The sequence below is a fragment of the Podarcis raffonei genome, chromosome 7 (assembly GCF_027172205.1).
Source record: "Podarcis raffonei isolate rPodRaf1 chromosome 7, rPodRaf1.pri, whole genome shotgun sequence".
In the NCBI taxonomy this organism is placed as follows: domain Eukaryota; kingdom Metazoa; phylum Chordata; class Lepidosauria; order Squamata; family Lacertidae; genus Podarcis; species Podarcis raffonei.
Genome location: NC_070608.1, coordinates 59626191 through 59633598, shown reverse-complemented (window position 1 = coordinate 59633598; position 7408 = coordinate 59626191).

The window sequence follows — 7408 nt, the reverse complement described above, 5'->3', positions numbered from 1 at the left end:
AGAAGCTTATAACTGGCTGATAACTTCAGCCAGGAAATGTTTCATAAACTCTTTGGATAGATAGAGATATTCATTTAAAACTGCTGGCTTTATAAATTTTACATCTACTTGTTTTTAAAATTTGAGTGTATCTATATTTTTTAATGAAATTTTTCTATGGTTTTATGTAAGTCACTTAGCTAAGGTTTTTGTCAATTGAGTGGAATATAAATCCTGTCAATTCGTCAATTAAATCTCGACTTTTGCACTGTGCATAAAAAGTGAACCATGTTCACTTTAAGGACTTTGCATATTGCAACCACCAGAACCCAAACAATGTGATACCAATATGATCTCATGTTATATTTCCAGTATGGGTGAAAGAAGGGGTAGAGGACCCTGTAATTTTTGATGGTTTACAAAATATATCTGGCAAAACATTTGGGAAAAAAAGGTGATTTGCGGTCAGTGGTAATAACTAATGAGTGAATGGTAAGTAATACTTCTCTCACACTTTGTCATTTTGATGCTTTCCTGACCATTTAGGAAAGGTGATGGCTTCACTTTCACTAATTATTAGTGTGCAAGTAAGTGACTGTTTATATAGTTATTATATTTGTATTCTGAGCTTCCTCCGAAGAGATTTGGCACATAACTGTTATCTGATTTTCGCCTCAAAACGACCCTAAGAACTTCATGGCAGAGCAGAAATATAAGCTCAAATCTCCTTGCTCCAAGTACAACACTGTATCCACTAGCACAATTATCTTTCTTATTGCAAAAATCAGACCAAGGAAAGGATAGGATGGAAGGCTATGCTATTGTTTTCCTACTATATGTAGTCTTTGAGGGGCAGGATTAGAACCATATTTGTCAGCAAGCACGAAGTAGTTCTCAAAATCCTGCTCTGCTGGTTTTGTGACTAATATGTGTGGAAGACTCATATGTGTGGATGAACATACAAAGGAAAGATCAGCTCTGAAGCTCTCCTTGAACTTGTAAATTCACCAAGTTCACAGATGAAATTATTCTACAATTTGTTATCCAATATTTATTATGCACAATCAATGATTGTATTACGCATGTGTGTTACTCCCTGTTTATAATAAAGGTGGGAAGATTTCCTGCACTGGAACATTTTTGAATGATATCTGTGAAGAAATATATAATATGCAGAAGTTCTAAATCTTTGTCAAAGTTTTAAAATCCACATGGATTTTCTTGGAAGGACGTTGAGCAAGAACCAGAAATTGGCTCACGCTACTCAGCACATATTTACATGACTATCCCTGAATAAGTAATACCTGTGGAAAAAATCCTTCAAGTGCTACCTCACTAGGTGATGTTAGGCAAGTGTCTCATATGCAGCCCCTGTCTGCACTACAGGGTTCATAATGCTTCCTGTCTCTTTTCTGTGCAATATTAAAGAGCTTTAGTCTATTTCAGCATCCTGACTGATAAACCTACATCATGCAAACAAAATACCCATCTTTTTGTAGGCAGACTACTTATGGTTTTTACAAGCAGGTGTAATGTCCTCCTACTGTTTTAACTATCTGTTTTGTTTTTATTTGTTGTTTTTGTTTTTAAATACCGCCACTATCATTTTTTGAATGATGGGTAGCTTATAAATTATTTAAATAAACAATGAAGCGAAAACCCAGTATTGGGGGGGGGGGGGTTGGGGGGGTTTCTTGTAAACCAAAAACAAGTGCACAAAACTCAGTGGTTTGAAAGGATCTTCCGGGTCAGCGGCAACGACGAATGGCGGAGTTCCTCCAATCGGAGGAACGGGCTCTGTGGAAATTGGGTCTTCCCGCCGCGGCGAAGGCGGGGGCCCGCTAGAAATCCCAGGCGGAGAAGCCTGGGAACGTGGGGTTCGGCAGAGCACCAAAAGCGCCTCCCCTACTCACAAGGAAACCCCTTTTTGGGGCTCCGGAGTGAAGTGGGGTGAGCAGCGCGGTGCTGTGAACCGATTGCTATTTCCATGGAGGGAAGCCGCGCAGCCATCGCCGGAGAGCGCTGACTTTTTCCTGATGACATTTGGACTCTAAATCAAGTACCCGTGAGTAAAAACGGAGAATTGGATTAAGAAATCTACAAAATTTATGAATTAGGCACGAAGCGGGAAGGTTTAATCAGGAAGTCCGCCTTCCGCTTTTTGTATATAGACTGAAGCAAAGACCTTACAACCTAATAGCCTGGAAAACTGCTTTAAAGTTGGAAATTTCCTGCGTCCACAACCAATAAAACCCCCTTGGAAGCAGGAGAAAGGGGGGGAATTCAACTGTTTAATCCTGCAGGAGGAGAGTAAAGGAATTTAAGTTTCCATTGTCCCAAACCTGGGGACGGGGTGTCGGGACAGAAATTGTTTGAGACGTCCATTGATTGAAAGCGGAGTATTTTTTGACAGATAGTTAAAGAGAAACAAATTAACTTCAACGCTACTTTCTGCATTTTTGTATTTAAAGAAATAAAGTATTTGAAAATCAAAAGGATTTGAAATCGAAAGTAATCTCCTTTGTTGGATACATTTTAAAAATGGATACAAATAGAAATTGTGTCCCCTAGAGGGAACCTGTCAGTTTGTTGTTGTAATTTACTGGAGACTTTACAGCTTCGAGATTTGGATCGTGGGACCAGACGTTTGACCTTGACAGAATGTGTTGGAAGAAAGATTTGGTGTCTGCCTTTGGCATGACAAATGTTTTGCTGGAGCAGCTGCATGAGAAAATGAATTTGATGCATGAAAAATTGGACTTGATGAGTGCTGTGGCCAGTGAATATGATTTAACAGAGAATAGGGATAAAGAAGTTATACAGCGATGAATTCAGGAATCTGGCTTAACAAGGCAAGTCCAAGGGCAGATGAAGAAGGAAGAGGCAGTGATTACTCCTCAAACAACACAAATGGAGAGACCCAAAGTCCTGCAGGAACAAAAGCCACTGCGTTGGAAGATTGACCTTGGAGAGTGCTGGGAAGTGTTTGAAGTCAAGGAAGCTTTTAGCTCCAGTGGGACTATGAAACAGGTGAATAACTATCTTTTGGATAAATATTTTTTGGATTACAAAGATGACGACGGGGAGTGGGACTGGGGGGAAGGGCTCAGTCTGACGAAGGAAAATGGAAATTATTACCTGATGGAACCCTCCAGAGACCCACTCCCCAAGAAACCAACAATAGACAAAGAAGTGCGTAAGCACAAACAAGAACAAGAAAATTTGCAGAAGGGGCCTAGAAGAGATTTAAGGGCCTCGGACATAAGAACACCAGATTGATGGACTGGATGTAATGGACAGAAAGGACTGACATAACCCGAAACCAGGAAGAAGGGACGTTGGATAAAAATTAGAGATATTAAGGGGAAATATTTTTTTTTGTTAATTTTGGAATTAGTGTAATATTAATGAAATATCAGGGAATATGTTGGAAAGGAACTAAATTGGCTTTAGCAGAAATGAGTTAAGGAGATATGTATGAATATGACATAAACTTTGAAATTTTAAGATTTTTAAGTTAAGATGAGGGTAAAGAAATTAAGGTAAATTGAATAACATACTATATTAAAAGATGGAAAGGTTACGTTGAATCAACAAATAAGATAGATTGTGAAGATTAATCATATAAATTAAAATTGAGAAACATGGGAAGAATTTGCTGGAATAACAAATTAAACTAGAATACAAAAGGGGAGGTGTGAGGAGGTTCAAGAAATAAGCAAATGAAAAGTTGTAATCTGAGATTTGTATTTTTCTTTTTTCTTTTTTGGTTTTTTTTCTTTTTGCTTTACTTTTTGCTGTATTTTTCTGTTTTTCTTGTTTCTTTTTTCGTGTTTATGTATGGATGAAAATTTGAATAAATATCATTTTAAAAAAAATGAAAGGATCTGAAAAGTTTTTGCAGGCTGCTTCAAAAAGCAAGTATATTAGAAAAAGAACGGTGTAACATACCTTTGCTTTATTTGTATCTATTTAATGATTTCTACCCTGCCATACAGTACTATAGGCCCCTCTGAGAGAATAAACACACACACCCCTCCGTGGGAAGTGAAGTATGGTAAGACTCGCAAAGGACTACAATACTGTTCAAATACAGCTCTGAGATATTTTAATGCATTTTTCATTTTAAAAAATTTGTTCCAACTTTTTCTTGCTCCAAAACGAAGAATAAGAACAAGATATTGTGTTATGCTAGGGCTGCCATACGTCCAGATTTTCCCAGACATCACCGGGATTTCAAATGTGGAATTTCCGAAAGGCAGCGCTTTGTCGTGGATCTTAGGCAAGTCAATTAAAAAACTGAGGGGTTTTTTGGTATTTTGGGGTATCCTGGCAACCCTATTTTATGCGCTTATTAATTTGTATCTATTTATTTTAAAACTACACCCACAGAGAAATTCTGCTTTCTGCAGCAGTCATGCAAAGTTTGTGGAGAGACTGCCATCCTGTGTCGGAGCCACAACATAACAGTAGATTTCTGCGTTGGAGCAGATCCACAGCATTTATTTAGAGGACATGACTTCCCCAAAGAATCCAAGGAAATGCAGTTTTACCTTCACAGAGCAACAATTCCCAGGATATCTGGGGGAAAGTCATCTGCTTTAAATGTGCGCTGACTGTGCTTTAAATCTGTGTAGTGGATCTCAGATGAGAGTCTGCAGATGCATCTGAGAACTTCTGAAAGGGTCAGCCTTAAAATAAATAGTGACCTGGCCAAGGAGCACATTTGATGCCACACACACACAAATGATGGTCAGTTTTGCAGAGCTGCCAGGTTTTGTGGCTTGTTTGCAACACCTAGCAATATAACAGGCCCAACGGGTCCCATAATATGCCCTGCAGTATACCCTTGACCTCACTCCAAAGACAGACTCCTCCATTGTCTTCCGACACAGATGGATGCCATGACACTCAAATGAGCAATGTCTTTTCAAATGTCTGGGTAGCAAAATGAGTTCTCCTGACACTTCCAGACACAGTTGCCAGTGGTGCACAAAACGTCTGAAAGCTGAAGCTCACGAAAATATATTTAATACATTCATATCCTGCCTTTCGTCCAAGGAGCTCAAAGAAGAAGAAGAATTTGGATTTGATATCCCGCCTTTCACTCCCCTTCAGGAGTCTCAAAGCAGCTAACAATCTCCTTTCCCTTCCTCCCCCACAACAAACACTCTGTGAGATGAGTGAGGCTGAGAGACTTCAGAGAAGTGTGACTAGCCCAAGGTCACCCAGCAGCTGCATGTGGAGGAGCGGAGACGTGAACCTGGTCTACCAGATTACAAGCTCTTAACCACTACACCACACTGGCTCTGCACTACACCACAGTGGCATATGTGATTTCCCCCTCTCTCCATTTTATCCTCACAGTGACCCTGTGATGTAGGTTAGGCTGAGAGATCCCAGCCGGTCCAAGGTCACCTAGTGAGGTTCATGGCTAAGTGGGAATTTGAATCGTAGCCTCTCAGGTCCCGGTCAGATGCAGCAACCACTACGCCATACTGGCTCTCTTGTGATTTATCACAGCAGATCAAAAGCTCACATCACTTGTTGCCCTATCCACAGAGAACAACATTGCTTGAAACCCCCATCTCTCAGTCACTGTCCTAAAGCTGGCACAAGCCAAAGCTTGCAAGGCCGTATTATGAACAGCAACAGTGCACTACGGCCAAATGGCAGAACTACCACAGGTTTTACTTCAATATTTTGGTATGTTTTGGTTAGTAGCAATTATTATATCCACTGTCTACTCGACTTGCTTGGCTTAAGAGGAAGTGTTGGAAAAAGTCCACACACAAAAATGTCTCCAGCACACACACACACACACACACACACACACATTTGCCATCTGTAAAAGGGATGGTGAATGGGTGGATGGTGGTACAGCCCTTTAAAAAAATGCTTTAATATACCTTTACTAAAAAAAAACCCTTGTTTTTCTGCAACAATATTTTTATTAACTTCAATATCCAATCTGAAAAGTAAAGTCACAATATGACAGGGACTGATTGGATAAGATCAAATGGGCAGTAGTTGCTTGCGTCTGATTTTTCTTCTTAATGTGTCTGGACTATTATAGTGACTATTTATTCATTTACAGTTATTTATATCCTGCTTGTCAGGATACAGACGCTTCAAAGACAGTTTGAAAGTAATGTGAAGAGGCATTAATAAAATCATTAAGTTTCAAATTATAATGGTTCATTTGGGCTCTTCTGTCACAGGAACAGGGTCTCCTCAGAGTTCATACAGCTGTCCTTGCTTCTTGCAGCAGCTGATTGTGTTTCTTTGTCAGTCCAGAGAAGTCCAGCTCATCCTGGGGGGACAGCAAACTCATAACAATCTCCACCTTCCGGAATCAGGGCTTATCCACACCGTGTCAAAGTTTGTCTTGTACATTAGCCATTCCAGCATTTCGGCGGTATGAACCACATGGCATTTTCACTGCCCAGGCAACACCTGAGTTTTCCTAGAGCTTAAAACCCACTCTTCACCTAATCACTAGTAGTGTAAAGGGGTTTTCTAAAACAATTATATTCCACTAAGCCATGTGGCATGCGTTTGGCACATCAGGGTTTAAGGATTATAGCAGATTTCCTTAGTTTCACACCCCACAACCACCTCGCATATTACTTGCTGCTCCCTGCATCAATTGTTTTATGAAGAAAAGGCTCTTTCATGCCTTTCCCTTGGACTTATAAATAAAATCTCACACTGGAGGCTTTCTGCTTCTTCTTAACCCTGCCCTTACTCAGCAACAACCTGTACACGCACGCACGCACACACACACACACACTTTATTTATTTTCCATTTAATATTATACATTCACATCATTATTATCCACTTTACGGCTTTGGCTCTTTAGAGCCTATCGACTTCCTTCCCTCCCGCCTCATGGCTTTCAAAATTAACCTTTGTATCATTGCATTTTGTACGTTTTCCAATTCTAATTGCACTCATTACAAAATAGCTCAAAATTTAAATAAAAATAGAAAGATAGAAAATTTCTCATTACAAGTCTTCAGACAACCCTGCTAGTGATGTTAATTGCTTACAATAATCTTTCAGATATCATATAAATTTACTCCAGTCCTTTTGGAATACTTGATCATGCTGGTTTCGGATTTTTCCTGTCAGCTTCGCCAGTTCTGCAAAGTCCATCATCTTCATCTGCCACTCTTCTTTCATTGGTACTTCTTGTTGTTTCCATTTTTGGGCTAAAAGAATTCTTGCCGCAGTTGTTGCATACATAAACAGTCTTTTATCTTCCCTTCACCCACTATACCCAGTAAAAAGGCTTCTGGTTTTTTAACAAAAGTATTTTTAAACATTTTCTTTTGCTCATTATATACCATTTCCCAGAAAGCCTTTACCTCTTTACAAGTCCACCGCATATGGTATAAGGTGTCTTCAGCAACAACCTGTTCTGAG